Source organism: Ictidomys tridecemlineatus, chromosome 5, assembly GCF_052094955.1.
Source record: "Ictidomys tridecemlineatus isolate mIctTri1 chromosome 5, mIctTri1.hap1, whole genome shotgun sequence".
NCBI lineage: Eukaryota > Metazoa > Chordata > Mammalia > Rodentia > Sciuridae > Ictidomys > Ictidomys tridecemlineatus.
The window spans coordinates 39290633-39297360 of NC_135481.1; the positions used below are offsets into that span (position 1 = coordinate 39290633).

Sequence of the window (6728 nt, forward strand, 5' to 3'; positions counted from 1 at the left end):
GTGATACTTTGTTTTATTTAAATAAAAGCACCGCAAAAAAGAAAAAAAATATGTAATGATAAAGCCTACTTAGGGCTGGAGATATAGCTTGCCTCACATGCACAAGGCCCTGGATTTGATTTCCCATAAGGAAAGTAAAATAAAACTGCCGGCAGTGGTGGTGGAGTCTGTAATCCCATTGACACCAGAGGCTGAGGCAGTAGGATCCCAAGTTTAAGGCCAGCATCAGCAATTTAGCAAGGCCCTAAGCGACTTAGTAAGACCCTATCTCAAATTAAAAAAAAAAAAAAAGAACTGGGATGTAGCTCAGTTGTAGAGTGCTCCTGGGTTCAATCCCCAATACCTACCCACCCCCACCCCACTCCTCACCCCTTCTAAAAATTTCTGTAGTTGCTTGCCACACTTTGGCTAGGGGCTGCACTGCCACCTTGGGCAATTTCGCCAAGGCCACCATTGATGCCATCTCCAAGACATACAACTATTTGACCTCCCATCTCTGGGAAGAGACTGTGTTCACCAAGTCTCCCTATCAGGAATTCAACTCACCATCTTGAGAAAACTTTTTTTTTTTTTAATATTTATTTTTTAGTTCTCTGTGGACACAACATCTTTGTTGGTATGTGGTGCTGAGGATCGAACCTGGGCCGCACACATGCCAGGCGAGCACGCTACCGCCTGAGCCACATTCCCAGCCCCTTGAGAAAACTTATACCAGAGTTTGTTCAGAGGACCCAGGCTCCAGCTGTGGCTACCACAGAGGGTTTTTATACAAAAATAAATAAAGTGAATGAAACACGTTAAAAAAAAAATTCTGTAGTCCCTACCCCTGCCCTTTAACTCCTGGACTAACAATTTAGTTAGAGGGTATAGGCATATTCATCCATAAAGGATTTTTAAAAACTGACTAAAAATGCTGAGCCTGATGACAGTGCACTCCTATAATCCCAGCTACTCAGGAAAATGAGTCAGTAGGATGGAAAGTTCAAGGCTAACCTTGGCAATTTAGTGAGACTGTCTCAAACAATAAAAGGCCTTGTGGGGCCTAGGGTTGTAGCTCAGTGGTGAAGCACTTGCCTAATGTGAATGTGAGGCACAGGGTTCAATCCTCAGCACCACATAAAAATAAATAAGTAAAGGTATTGTATCCCCCTACAACTAAAAAGAATATTAAAAAAAAAAAAAGGCTCAGGGTGTGGCTCAGTGGTGGAGTGCTGGCCTTCTATGCACGAGGCCCTGAATTCCATCCTAGTACCTAAATAAATAAATAAATAAATAAATTGTGAATATCAAGTGTTGATGATATCTAACAACTAAACTATTTACCTTTGGGATTGCAAATTGGTGTGACTGATACAATCAAATGTGCATCTACTATGATGCAGCCAAACATCTCTTATATAAACCTCAGAAAGTCTCTCCTGCAGCCAGTACACTTATAAGAATATCCACAGCAACACTGTAATTAGCAAAAATCTGAATCTGGAAACAGCTCTTATTATCTATCACAAGCAGACTATAGTAAAAGCTTTTAGTAGATTAATACAGCAGAGACCTTTTAAATATTTATTTTTTAGTTGTAGTTGGATGTGATACCTTTATTTTATTTACTTATTTTTGTGTGGTGCTGAGGACTGAACCCAGTGCCTCACACGTGCCAGGCAAGCGCTCTACCACTGAGCTCCAGCCTCAGCTCCTCATACAATAGAAACTTTATAGCAATGAAAATGCTGAGTGAAAAAGCAAGTCTTGGAAAAATATAAAATAATTCTAATTAAATAAAGCTCGAAAACATTTTGTTTTGTGGCACTGGGGATTAAATTAGGGGTGCTTTACATCCATATCCCCCTTTATTTTTTATTTTGAGACAGAGTTCCACTAAGTCGTCCAGGTTGGCCTTGAACTTGCGCTCCAATAAAAACTATCAATCAATTTAAACATGAAAGAACCTTATTTGGGGTCCTAGAAATTGCAATTTGGGAGATACAGGTTCACATATCTCTGATGTTCAAAGGAGGCAGGAAGCTCTACTTTCTATAGAGCTTATGATGGCTAAAGACTTTTAAGTCATTACAAGGTAATTGCTTTAGTTAGCTTGTTTTATTGCAATGAAATACCAAATACAATCAACTTATAAAGAGAAAAGTTTTGTTTGGGCTCATGATTATAGAAGTTCTAGTCCAAGATTGGGTGGGTCCTTTGCACTGCATTTTTAGTGAAGGTAGCTCATCATGGTAGAAGTGCATGGTGGAGCAGATAGATGGCTTACATCAGGAAACTGGAAGCAAAGAGAAAAAGACTGGAGTTCCACAATCCCCTTCAAAGGCCCACCCCCAGTGACTTAAGGACCTCCCACTGGGCCCCATCTCCTGAAGGTCCCATTGGGAGTTGGCACTCTCAATAGTACTGACTTGGCAACTATGCCTTTAACACCTGGACCTTTGGGGGACATGCATCCAAACCATGGCAGTAATTAAAATTGTTTCAAGAGAAACTCTCACTGAAGTTGGAAAAGAATGTAAATGCTACTTGACATGGACTACGTGACAATAGTAAGTAAAGAAATAAGGGATAAGCCAAATGGAAAAGTCCATAAAGCAATGAGTCCATCATGAATCTCTGGAAATACTGTAATTATCTGGTTGTGCCAGAGGCCTGCAAAGAGTGGGGGCGACCAAGGTTCACATTCCAGGCAGCAGCTGGAGGCCAAAGTTCTGTTCCCTAATGGCCTCCTGACTTCATTTTGAAAAGTTCTATCAATGTTGCTTCCATATGATGTTCCTTTAATTTTCATAAAACATATGTAATCAAGTTATAAACAAGAATAGGGGATTGCTAGGTGAGGTGGCAGGTGCCTGGCTCAGGAGGATAGCAACTCAGACCCTATCTCAAAATAAAAAATAAAGGGCTGGGGTTGTGGTTCAGTGGTAGAGTGCTCACCTAATATGAGTGAGGCCCTGGGTTTGATGCTCAGCACCACATAAAGATAAACAAATAAAGGTATCATGTCCATCTACAACTAAAAAATATTTTAAAATAAATTAAAAGGGCTGGGGATATGGTTCGGTGGTTAAGGACCCCTGGGTTCAATCCACATTACCAAAAAAAAAAAAGTAGGAGAGCATAAGTATAATATAATATTCAGGGAGTCATAACTTCTGTGAGAGAAGGGAAGAAATGGGATGCAGAGGACACACAGGGGCACACCAAAAAGCAGGTACAAGGACTTTTTTTTTTGGCAGGGGGTAGGTGCTAGTGATTTGAAACTCAGTGGGGCTCTACCACTGAGCTATATCTCAGCCTTTTCAATCTTTTAAAATTTTGAGACAGAGTCTCACTACATTGCTCAGGTTGTCCTGGAACTTGTGATCCACCTGCCTTCCCCACTGCCACACATAAATAGCTGGATTTATAGGCATGTGCCACTGTTCCAGGCCAAAATAAGAATAGTTTTTTGTTGTTTTTATTTAATGTCCATAGCTGTAGAGATTAGAAACAAGGGATAAGGCCACCATCTCAAAGCACTGAACCGTTGGACTTGTTTGCTCTTTTGGCAGAGCCAGGTCATGAGGCAGATGTTCTGGGCAGAAGGCAGGACAAGAGTTTGGGAGTCACATCAGCTCACTTCTCTCAGTCTGGGATGTGGAGTGCCTGGGAAGAAGACAGGAGGGCAGTCATCTCTCAGGCTTTATTGCATTTATAAAACTGGTCTGCAGATGCAGCATAAGATAGAGAGCTTCATCCTGAAACACTCCCTGCACTTCGGACGCCCTGACAGCCTCATGCCTGCCAGATAATATCTTTAATATCCAGGAGGAAATTAAAGATATCTTATCTTAGTTTATCTAACACAGCCACCTCCCCAGTAAAGACAGGAGAAATTGTTCTTTTGTAATTGAGCTTTTTCTCATCTGAGAAAGTATCACCAAAGCAACAGTTGATTTCCTTTCTTTCTCCAGTCAGCTTTTATGGACGGCTTCTGCATTAGAACTGTGCAAGGCACAAGAAACGTTGAGGTGAATGACACTTGCCCTGGGAGAGTGAGAAGTCTATTGGGTTAGACAGATTAGAAAGCAAATAATCAGTGTTGTGAGGGTAACAGAGTCTCCAGAGCAAAGAAAAATGAAGAGATTAATTCTACCCTGGTGGGAGGTCTGGGAAAGTTTCCCAGAGAAAATGAGTTTTTGTGTCCTTAAAAATAAAGTTAATATCTTTTTTTTATTATAGAAGCAATGCAGGCTTATTACACAAAAATGAGAAAAAAAACTGAAAAGGGCTACTACATAGTTAATGAAAAGATACTGAAATTAATCTTTAAAATTTAGTAGAAAGTATGGATGAAGTTTTAGTCTTTAAACCTCATGGTATTATTCATTACAATGTTCATACATATTAAATATTTTTGTACTTATACATTAAATATTAAGTGTATTCCTTCTGTTTGTTTTGTGGGGCTGGATATTGTGTAATTCAGGACCTCAAGCATGCTAGGCAAGTGTCATACCAGTTATATCCTAAACCCCTATTTTTCTTTTAAATTTTATTTTGTGACAGGGTCTCACTAAGTTGCCCAGGCTGGTCTTGGATTTGTGATCCTCCTGCCTCGGCCTCCCAAGTAGTTGGAATTTATAGGAGTTTGCCACCACACCTAGCTAAATATGTTCTTATACATGTAAAGTATTTCATCATTAAAAGATAAATATAGGCTGGGGATGTGGCTCAAGCGGTAGCGCGCTCGCCTGGCATGCATGGGGCCCGAGTTCAATCCTCAGCACCACATACCAACAAAGATGTTGTGTCCGCCGAGAACTAAAAAAAAAAAAAAAAATATTAAAAATTCTCTCTCTCTCTCCTCTCTCACTCTCTCTTAAAAAAAAAAAAAAGAAGATAAATATAGGGTTTAATCAAGGATCTTGGGAGGACTGGCCTAGATATTTTCAGTCACTATACCCTCCAAAATTTTTAATGCATATAAATTTTTAAAATATTGACACATAGTAATTGTACATATTTATGGGCTACAATGTGATGACAAACTAAACTTTGTTAAGAAATTATTATTATTACTTTTTTTTTGTACAGGGGATTGAACTCAGAGGTGCTTAACCACTGACCTACATTCCCAGCCCTTTTCATTTTTATTTTAAACAAGGTCTAACTAAGTTGCTGAGAGTTTCACTAAATTGCTGAGGCTGGCTTTGAACTTGGGATCCTCCTGCCTCAGCCACTAGAGCAGCTGGGATTACAGGAGTGCTCCATCACCACTGGCAAGAAATTCTTGATAACAATAAAACTGAAATCACAGTCCATAAAATCCTTTTTAGTTTCTAAAATTACAAGAAGTTGCAAGAGTAAACATCACAAGAGTAAAATGAACTTATAAAAGAATCCAGGGATGAAAAACTTACCAATATAGAAAAAACAACAAAACTTGAAATGGCATGTGAACAAATTCATAGGTCAACTCAAATTTCAGCCTCACCCAGATGTTTAAAAACAATAATGTTTTGGGCTGGGTTTGTGGCTCAGTGGTAGAGTGCTCCCCTAGCATGGTGAGGCCCTGGGTTCGATCCTCAGCACCATATAAAAATAAATAAATTAACTAAAGATATTGTATCCAACTACAACTAAAAATAAATATTAAAAAAGTAATAAGTATTAAAAAACCCAATGTTTTAGAACAATAATCAGCTGGGTGCTGGGGAGACTGAGGCAGAAGGATAAATTCAAGGCCAGGCTCAGCAACTTAGAATTTGTCTCAAAAATAAAAAATAAAAAGGTCTGAGGATGTGGCTTTTAGGGTAAAGTGCCTCTGGGTTCAATCCCCAGTAACAAAAACCAAACAACAACAACAACCCATTAGATTCTATCATCAGATAAAAGATTCTATCCATTCTGGAAGTGAAAAAAGTTTATAATCCTGTCTCCGTTAATGTAAGAACGACTGTTTTTTGTTTGTTTTGGTATCAGGGATTGAATTCAGGGGCTCTCGACCACTGAGCCACATAAGCAGTCGTATTTTGTATTTTATTTTGAGACAGTCTCACTGAGTTGCTTAGCAACTCATCATTGCTGAAGCTGGCTTTGAACTTGCGATCCTCCAGCCTCAGTCTCCAAGCAGCTGGGATTTCAGGCGTGCGCTACCGCGTCAGGCAAGAACGACTTTTTAGTGTTGTATATGCAGCTATAATTTGAATTTTGTTTCTTTGTTTTGTCGGTGAGGGTGGAATGCTGGGGCTTTAACCCCAAGCTTTGTGCATGCTAAGCGCAACACCATTGAGCCAGTTCTATGATGTGAATTTAAGCATTAGCTGGCAGAAGCTGGCCCCAGGGACTGGGGGACTTCTATGGATAACCAGCAGTCTACCTATTCTAATTTGATCTGCCAAAGGCGCTATTGTCTAGAATTTAGTATACGGTCTGAGTAGGAAGCCCATAAACTGTTAGGCCTAAATGAAAGTAAGTCTGCGCTAAGACACCGTAAAGAAAAGCTGGGGAGTGGCGTTTTCTAGGTAGAGAGGTCGTCTTTTGCAGGTAGAAGCGAAGGTAGAAAGCGTGGCAAATACCGGGAGCAGCAGAAAAACTGATGTGATTTGTGGGAAATGAAATCCTAGATGGCCAGACGGTGGCGTTCTGGAAAGAGATTTGGCCCTAAAATCTCCCAGTTTTCTCTGGGGTCTCGGCCCCTTTCCCCGCCCCTCCCAGCTCTCTGACCCCGCCCCTCCCCGCTC

At 40.2% G+C, this 6728-nt stretch overlaps 1 long non-coding RNA gene across 1 annotated transcript; it reads right to left on the reverse strand.

Moving 5' to 3' along the window:
* Positions 1-3444: 3444 nt before the first annotated feature.
* LOC144377761 (uncharacterized) lies at positions 3445-6720 on the reverse strand. The gene is made up of 2 exons (XR_013438829.1): positions 6564-6720; positions 3445-3648 (listed from the first exon to the last, which is right to left on the reverse strand). It is a non-coding gene; the product is annotated as an uncharacterized LOC144377761 (long non-coding RNA).
* Between the last annotated feature and the right edge of the window lie 8 nt (positions 6721-6728).